This window comes from Bos javanicus, chromosome 23, assembly GCF_032452875.1.
Source record: "Bos javanicus breed banteng chromosome 23, ARS-OSU_banteng_1.0, whole genome shotgun sequence".
NCBI lineage: Eukaryota > Metazoa > Chordata > Mammalia > Artiodactyla > Bovidae > Bos > Bos javanicus.
The window spans coordinates 26407667-26415852 of NC_083890.1; the positions used below are offsets into that span (position 1 = coordinate 26407667).

At 33.9% G+C, this 8186-nt stretch overlaps 1 long non-coding RNA gene across 1 annotated transcript; it reads left to right on the forward strand.

The window, feature by feature from the left end:
- The first annotated feature begins 715 nt into the window (after window positions 1-715).
- LOC133236455 (uncharacterized) lies at window positions 716-6073 on the forward strand. Its single transcript, XR_009732896.1, has 3 exons — window positions 716-870; window positions 4097-4150; window positions 5551-6073. It is a non-coding gene; the product is annotated as an uncharacterized LOC133236455 (long non-coding RNA).
- The last annotated feature ends 2113 nt before the right edge of the window (window positions 6074-8186 follow it).

Here is an 8186-nt window from a genome sequence, read left to right on the forward strand (position 1 = left end):
GACTGACAGCCATGAGGGTCAATGGTGTTCTCAAGCAGGGATCATAATTGGAGGAATCAAGATGTATCTAATATACTCAGGTAATAACCCCTAGAATTTAATTTATATCCTAAAAAATTAAAGTTAGTGCAAATGACCAACAAATGAAAGCTGGGTTGTTTCTGAGTTCTTGCCTGTAGCAAATATTAGAATCTCTAATTTAGTTTTATGGATTAATATTGTTTAAGGCATGGGGGTATCCTGGAGAAAGCAAACACTTGACAATTGTAAATATCTATCAGAACTTTTTGCACAGACAGGTTATAAACAATTATGGGACTGTAAAATTAAGAATCAGCCACCCTCAATGTCCCAGGTAGATTTTCCACAAACTGTAAGATTAATAAGTTTAGATTGTAATATATATATATATATATATATATATATATATATATATATACATACACACATACATACACACTTCCTTACTCTGAAAAAGGGAATAACAGAATTCTAGAAGGTTGGTATGATAATATTTTACTTAAATATCTACCTCTATGCTATTCTCTTGAAAATAATATAATAAAAGCAGGAAGAAGGACAGCCGTTCTTCACAGGGTTGTTAAATGTGTGTGTGTCTTCACATAAGCATGTATATCAGCTTTAGGTTCATGTGAGACTGTATTTATTACCATCATATGAAGAAGAAGAGTAAAGTACAGTCCAGAGTTTCTTTCTCTGGTGCTTCCTGCTCTTGTGCCACCTTCATATCCCTGTTGGTTACAGAACAGGGAGGAAGACAGCTGGATGGTCTGACTGAAGCTTCAGTATTTCAGAGGGGGCTCAAGAGAAGAGAGGAAACTGACACTGCTTTGCTGTTAACTAAGCCAGGTGAGTTAACAGTATTTTGTTTCCTGAGAATTTAGAAATGTAGTGTGTGTGTGTGTGTGTGTGCATGAAGGGCCTGAGAAAGCTCCATAGAGACATGGTAAATTTAGATAAAAGGGTCTAGATTTAGTGGCTCTGATTCTCATGATTTGTTCATCTTTATTTTTTTCTTTTCCTAGTTAGAAAACCTTAAGAACTCCTCTAGAAGAGCCAAACGCTCTCCAGTATTGGATACTGTGCTTTCACCCTGCTCTCTCTGGCTCTCACAACTAGTCTGGCTCTTTCCCTATTGGTCATGGATCCCTTCCATGGTCTCTGTGTGCTTCCTTCATTTCTGAATTCTCCTTCCACCATCATCTGTCCAAGGGACATTTTTTTCTGTAGGTGAGAACATTCTGAGTCCTGTTTCTGCCTTGTACTTCTCTACTTAAAATCAATCCTTTATAAACTGAAATCCCTCATAAGACTTCTTTGTACTCTTTTACTTATTTAATATTAATGTCTAAAACAGGATGTGCTTCCCTGGTGGCTCAGCAGTAAAGGATCCACCTGCAATGCAGGAGACTTGCAAGAGGCATGGATTTGATCTCTGGGTCAGGCAGATCCCCTGGAGAGGGAAATGGCAACCCACTCCAGAATTCTTGCCTGGGAAATCTCAAGGACAGACAACACGGCAGGCTACAGTCTATGGGGTTGTGAGAGTCTGACATGACTTAGCCACTAAACAACAGCAACAACAAAACAGGATATGAAAACCATGATAATAGAATGCATGTGCAAAGAGACCTGTAAGATTTAAAAACATAATGCTCTCCACTTTCCTTCATACAGATGCTCAAATCAAAGCTTTAGTTTTTAAGGAAACAGAAGAATTGAACCAATTAGAGTTTTGCTGCCAATTTGAGAGTACTATGCTCTGTCATCCCATAAGAGAATAGTTTACCTGTAGAACTGGCATTGCTGTATCACAAAAAATTGCGAGCTATTTTGTAAATATTTTCCTTTCTTTTCTTGAGTATATCTTTTGAAGAACAAAATTTAAAAATTTTAAGATCCAACGTATAAATTATTTTTGATGCATGTTTTATATGTTCCAAGAAATATTTGCCTAAAGTCTTGAAAATTTCCCGTGTGTGCTTATCTAGAACATCTATAACTTGTTTTATATGCAACTCTATTAATATTTGATTTTTTTAATATTATGAAGTTAGAGTTGCTGCTTATTTTTTTCCAAGTGGATACTCAGTTTTTCCAATGCCATTCATTGAAAAATTATTCTTTCTCCCATTTAATGAGTTTGGCACTTTTATTGCTATTAAAGCATACAAATAAGGGTGGATTTCTGTATTTCTCAGGTTCATTAGTCTATATATCTCTCCTAATGCTGACATACTTCTGAGTTAATGTACCTTTATTGAATTAAAACTATATATATAAACTCTCACTTTTTTCTTCATTTTAATATTGTTTTGACTGATCTATGCCCTTCAGTATCAGTTTGTGAATTTCCACAAAGGAAAAGGCAGCAAAATTGTTCATGGGGATGAGGTTGGTGCTATCGATGATTTTAGGGAGAAAGACAATTAACTGGAGAAGGCACTGGTGACCCACTCCAGTACTCTTGCCTGGGAAATTCCATGGACAGAGGAGCCTGGTTGGCTGCAGTTCATGGGGTTGTGGAGTTGGACATGACTGAGCGACTTCACTTTCACTTTTCCCTTTCATGCATTGGAGAAGGAAATGGCAACCCACTCCAGTGTTCTTGCCTGGAGAATCTCAGGGAAGGAGGAGCCTGGTGGGTTGCCGTCTATGGGGTCGCACAGAATTGGACACGACTGATGCGACAGCAGCAGCAGCAGACAATTAACAATTATGAGTCTTATAAATTGTAAAAAAAGAAAAAAAAGGAATTTTTCTCCTTTCATGCTTTCTTTAATTTTTCCTAACAATAATCTTCAGTTTTCACTGAAGATATCCTGCATGTCTTTTGTTATGTATAGTAGCAAGTATTTCACACTTTTGTTAATACAAATGCATTTTCTATATTTAATTTGTCATGTCTATTGCTAATCCATAAAGTTAAAAACAATATTCTGTAACCTTGCTAAATACTCTTATTAGTTGCAGATGTTGTAGATTCCTTAGAAAATTTACATGTATATTCTACACATTATCTGCAAATAGAGATAGTGTTAGTTTTTAACTTTCTAATTTTAAAATGTTCTTTTCCTTCTTACTGCAATGGCTAGTACCTCAAGTAAATTATTGATGAAAAGTGGTGAGAATGGGTTCCTTTTCCTGTGTTTCAATCTTGAAGGAAAACATTCAATATTTCAACATTAAGTACAATATAAGCTTTAGGATTTTTTCATGAATGTCATTGATCAAGTTGAGGAGATTCCCCCCCCCCATTACTATTACAATGGAATTTGAATTTTTTTAAAACCACGAACAGATGGCATATTCTGTCAAACACTTTTTAAAAAGTCCTTGAAATTATTATCTGTTTTTTTCCCTTTATTTTATTAATATGAAGAGTTGCACTGATTGCTTTAAGAGTATTGAACAGTCTTGCAGTGGGGACAAATTCTGCTGACCCCAGTCTTCTCATATATTTTAGATTTGGAGTTGCAGTTTCTTTGTAAAGGATTTCTTTTATTTTTGCTTATTAGTGCTGTTGGTGTGAAACTTACTTTTTCGGTAATATCTTTGCCTGGTTTTGTTTTCTGATATATATTGATCTCATGAAACAAATTGATAAATGTTTCCTCATTTACTATTTTTTGCAAGAGTTTGTAAAAGACTTGTTATTTCTTTTTTAAATAGTCAGAAGAATTCACCAGTGAAATCACTGTTCTGGACTTTTTTTTGAGGAAAGGTTTTGATAAATTCTATTTCTTTAATAGACTTAGGGATAATGATATTCTATGTTTCTCTTGCATCACCTCTAGTAGGTTGTATTTTCAAGGAATTTTTAAAAATTTAATAAAGGTTGTCCAATTTACCCTATAAGTTGATAAAATCTTCTCTCATTATCCTTTTAATATATACAGAATTTATGGTGACAGCTCTACCTTTGTTCCTAATGTTGGTGATTTGTAATATCTCTTGATCTGTATTATTCTTGATCTGATAGATGAATATTTTATCAGTTGTGTTGCTCTCTGCAAAGACCCAAATTTTGACTTTTAAAATTTTTTCCCAATTATTTGTTTCTTTTATTTTGTAGATTTTTGTTGTTTTGCGGAAGTTGACAAGTTGCTAAAAAAGCACTCAAAGTAGTGTAAGTATTGCCTTTCTTCTAGTTATATTCTGCATTCAATTTGCTTCTAGAGTATGTTCTGCAGTGCATTGGTGTAATTCTTGATATGGTTGGATGCACGTCTACCATTTTGTATAATATATTTTTACTTACCTCCTCTGATTTTTGTACTTTGTCTGCCCTTTTCAGTTTTCTTTGGATTATTCAAATAATTTCAGGATAGGATATTGTTTTATCTTTGACTTTTTCAGTTCTAACACTTTACATCGTTCTTGCATTTTATATTTATTCAAAATATAGAAACAGCAACAACATAGGTCCTTTTAACTCCCCTACCTTCCGTAATTTATGAAAATACACATCAATATTTGATTTTTTATAAAACAGATATTTATGTCTTTAGAAGAAAATAAGAGGAAAGTTACCTATTTTATATACCTAGATATTTATTCTGATGGCTCAGACAATGAAGAATCTGCACACAATGCATGAGACCCTGGTTCAATTCCTGGATCAGGAAGATCCCCTGGAGAAGGGAATGGCTACCCACTTCAGTAGTCTTGCCTAGAGAAGTCCATGTAAGCAGAGGAGCCTGGCAAGCTATAGTCCATGGGGTCATAGAGTTGGACACGACTGAGTGACTAAGATTTAACTACACATATACACATAGATATTTACCACTTCTGATGTTTATTTTCTGATGCTCCGACTTTTCTTCTGGAATTATTTCCCTTGTGAATTACTTAAACATAAGATCTGAAATCATAAAACCACTAGCAGGAAACAGGATCTCAAAGCAATATCTTCACTCTTGTGTTCATTGCTGCATTATACAACAACAAAGACATTGAAAACATAATTGTACATCAATAGACAAGTATATAAGGAGAATATGTATAGGATGCAATGATATATTATTCAGCCTTAAGAAAGAATAAAATATTACCTTTTTTGACAAGATGAATGAGCATGGGAGACATTTTGCTAAGTGTAATAGGCCAGACATATAAAGATAAATATTGCATGATCTGATTTATATGTGAACTCAAAAAAAAAAAAAAAATCCAAACACAGAAATGGAGTAGATGGTTGCTCTACCAGGAACTGGAGCATGAAGAAAAGGGAGAATTTTTTTTAAAAAGGAAAGAAAATGAAGGTAGAATGATTGTTCCCAGAGATTGAAAAGAGGGAACCATAGGTACTATTTTTTAATGGGTACAGAGTTTCAGCGTTGCAAGATGGTTGTTCATGATGGTTGCACAATATGAATATACTTAACACAACCAAATTCTACACTGGAAAATGGTTAAGATAATAAATTTTGTTATGTGTATTTCATCAGAGTAAGAAAACTGGGAAATTGAATGAATTTAACAAAAATTATGAAGTAAATGATTTTAATATTTTTCCTTTTCATGCAGAAAGAGGTCATGAGAAAGTCACAGTGGAAACCGGTTCCAGGCAAGAAACAATCCTATAAATTTTGCTATTTCATTGGCAAGAACTCATAATATAATCAAATAAAGTAGCAATGGAGATAGATAATATACTTTGTCTGGGACATTGATTCTAATGGATCTCTCCTCTTATCAGCTGTGTGTCAAAAGAAGCAGGAGCCAAGTGCACTGTGTGGCCTGTGATCTACTTTTCACTTACATGATATGTGAAGCAATTATTCTAGAATGTTGCCATTTTTTTCCCGTACAATAATATAATTATTAGGACTATAGCATCCTGTTTCTAATGCCATTTCTTCAACTTATTTTTTAATTTCAAGAGGATTCAACTAAGGAATATATCAAATTAATACATATGCTGGGCTTTATCTGACTACTGCTAAAATAGTTTTGGGCAGAGCAGTGCCTTTACTCTGCTGTTTTTCTATCTCTTTATGAGCATCTTTCTTGTGTAAGTGTAGGTTTTTATTTTATTCTGAAAAATGTAGAAGCCTCAACGAAAAATCAATGCTTGTTATATATACATCTTTATCCCAGAGGAAGTGCTACTCTTTCTCCTAATATGGAATCATTTTCAAGTTTAGTTGTTTTGACAGCAAACGGTGTATTCTAGTAAAACAGTGTTTACTCTCTTTGGTAAGATGGTCTTTGAACTTCCTGGTTACAAAATGTGTATCAATTAGAGCGCCAGACAAAACTATAAAAGTGTATAATTCTTTATCCTCCTTCCTTCTTGATATTGTGTCCTCATATTGATTTGCTTCTTTCTCAATTATTTTATTCATGAATGTGAAGAAGTTAAAGATAATTCCTATAAATCTATACTTGTGGGTACATAAATGGATACTAGTGGGTTGCATAGTATTGAACACGACTGAAGCGACTTAGCACGCATGCATGCTATGGACAAAATTGAGACCTTAGATATGGCGCATCTGTATGCATGAGTTTATGTGTACCTACAAGCAATGTATGCATGCTTGTATGTGTGTGTAAGAATGTGTTTATCTGACTTGTGATAGGATTAATTTTAAACATAAATTTTGAATTAATTGTGCATTTGATTTGTATTTACATTATGTTTTTATTGATCCCCCTTTTTTATTTTTCAGAAGATCCTCAGGAAAAAAAGGGTAAAATCTCTGAAAACTTGTTACACACCGACTGCTCTCACATGATTGATTTCTTGAGCCCTTGAGATTCCCATGTTCTTAATCTATACACCTCTCCTTGTCTTGTTCTTTTCCTATGTCTCTACCTTTCCCTTCCTAATTTTTAAGCTGAAGATCTTCAGATTATGTTCTCTTTCCTTAGATTCTCTAATAATCTTTTTCAGTTCTCATTTTTTCTGCTCCATATAATTTTTTCCTGTAATCATCAGTATTTTCTGTCTTTCTGTGACCTGTTATAGTTTCATTAAGAAGTTGTTGAGATGAAGAGCATTCAGTTGAAAGGCACACTGTTTCCATTCTGCATATTTTTGCAGAACACATTGCAAAATGGGAACTCTGGCACATATCTCAAGTTTAAGGGCTCGTTTCAATGCCAATGAAACTTGCCCAAACTAAAAGACATGAGAAGTGATCTCACATACTGAGTGAAATTTGTCCATCCTTTGTCTTCCAAAGCCTATGAAATTTATGTTACAATCCATTAGACAATGAGAAATTAAGGCTTATTCTCTGTGGCAGAATTTATTGTCCAAAGAATCCCAGGTGTAAAAATATTTCCCATTAGTATTCTCAGAATTTTTTTAACCAAAACACTGTTTTGTGATTTGGGTGTTTTCAGTGTCACATTTATCATTAATACAAACTGCAATTTCTATTAAATATGTAAAGAGGAGTTCTATAGCACAGGGAGTGTTCAAACACTGTGTATCTGTTAATTCTCAATTTTTCACATGTAATGCATGGGCAACTGTTATTGTAAGTTTTTTAAAAACATATTTCTTATACACTTCTTAGAAGGTTGAACAACCTCTTTTAATGATAGTTATTCAAAGAGAATTCAACTCAAGAATATACTGATTTTCATGTATATAATCTTTATGTGACTATTGCCACAGATAGAGTAGTGGAAAGATGGGCAGCTTTATACTGTTCTTTTCATCTATTTCAAGGTATCTCTCTTATGAATAAGTGTGTATTTTCATTTTATTATTAAGATGTAGGAGGCAAAATACAAGAGGGATGATTGCTATATCTTGTATCCCAGAGAAAGAGAACAGCATTTCAGTCTACTTCCTTGTATGGTATACTGGCAACCTTGTTCCTTTTTCAATAAGTGGTATAAGGAAGTAAAACACACACACAGTTTTTTCTGATTGGTGAGATGGCTTTCAATCTTGTAGCACCAATTCTCAGAAATGTGTGCCAGTTAGGATCGCAGCGAGAACTATAACAGTCTTTGAAAGTTCTGTCTTCCTTTCTTCCTGACATTGGGCCTGACATAAATATGAAGAAGAAAGTGGCAAATCACATTAATGTATTTCCCTGTGTACATATCAAAGTATTATCTGCTTTTTGTATTTTCTCTAAACCCCTTAAATCATCATTTTCATTGGACTTCCACATGTTTATTTTCTTCAAACTTATCTT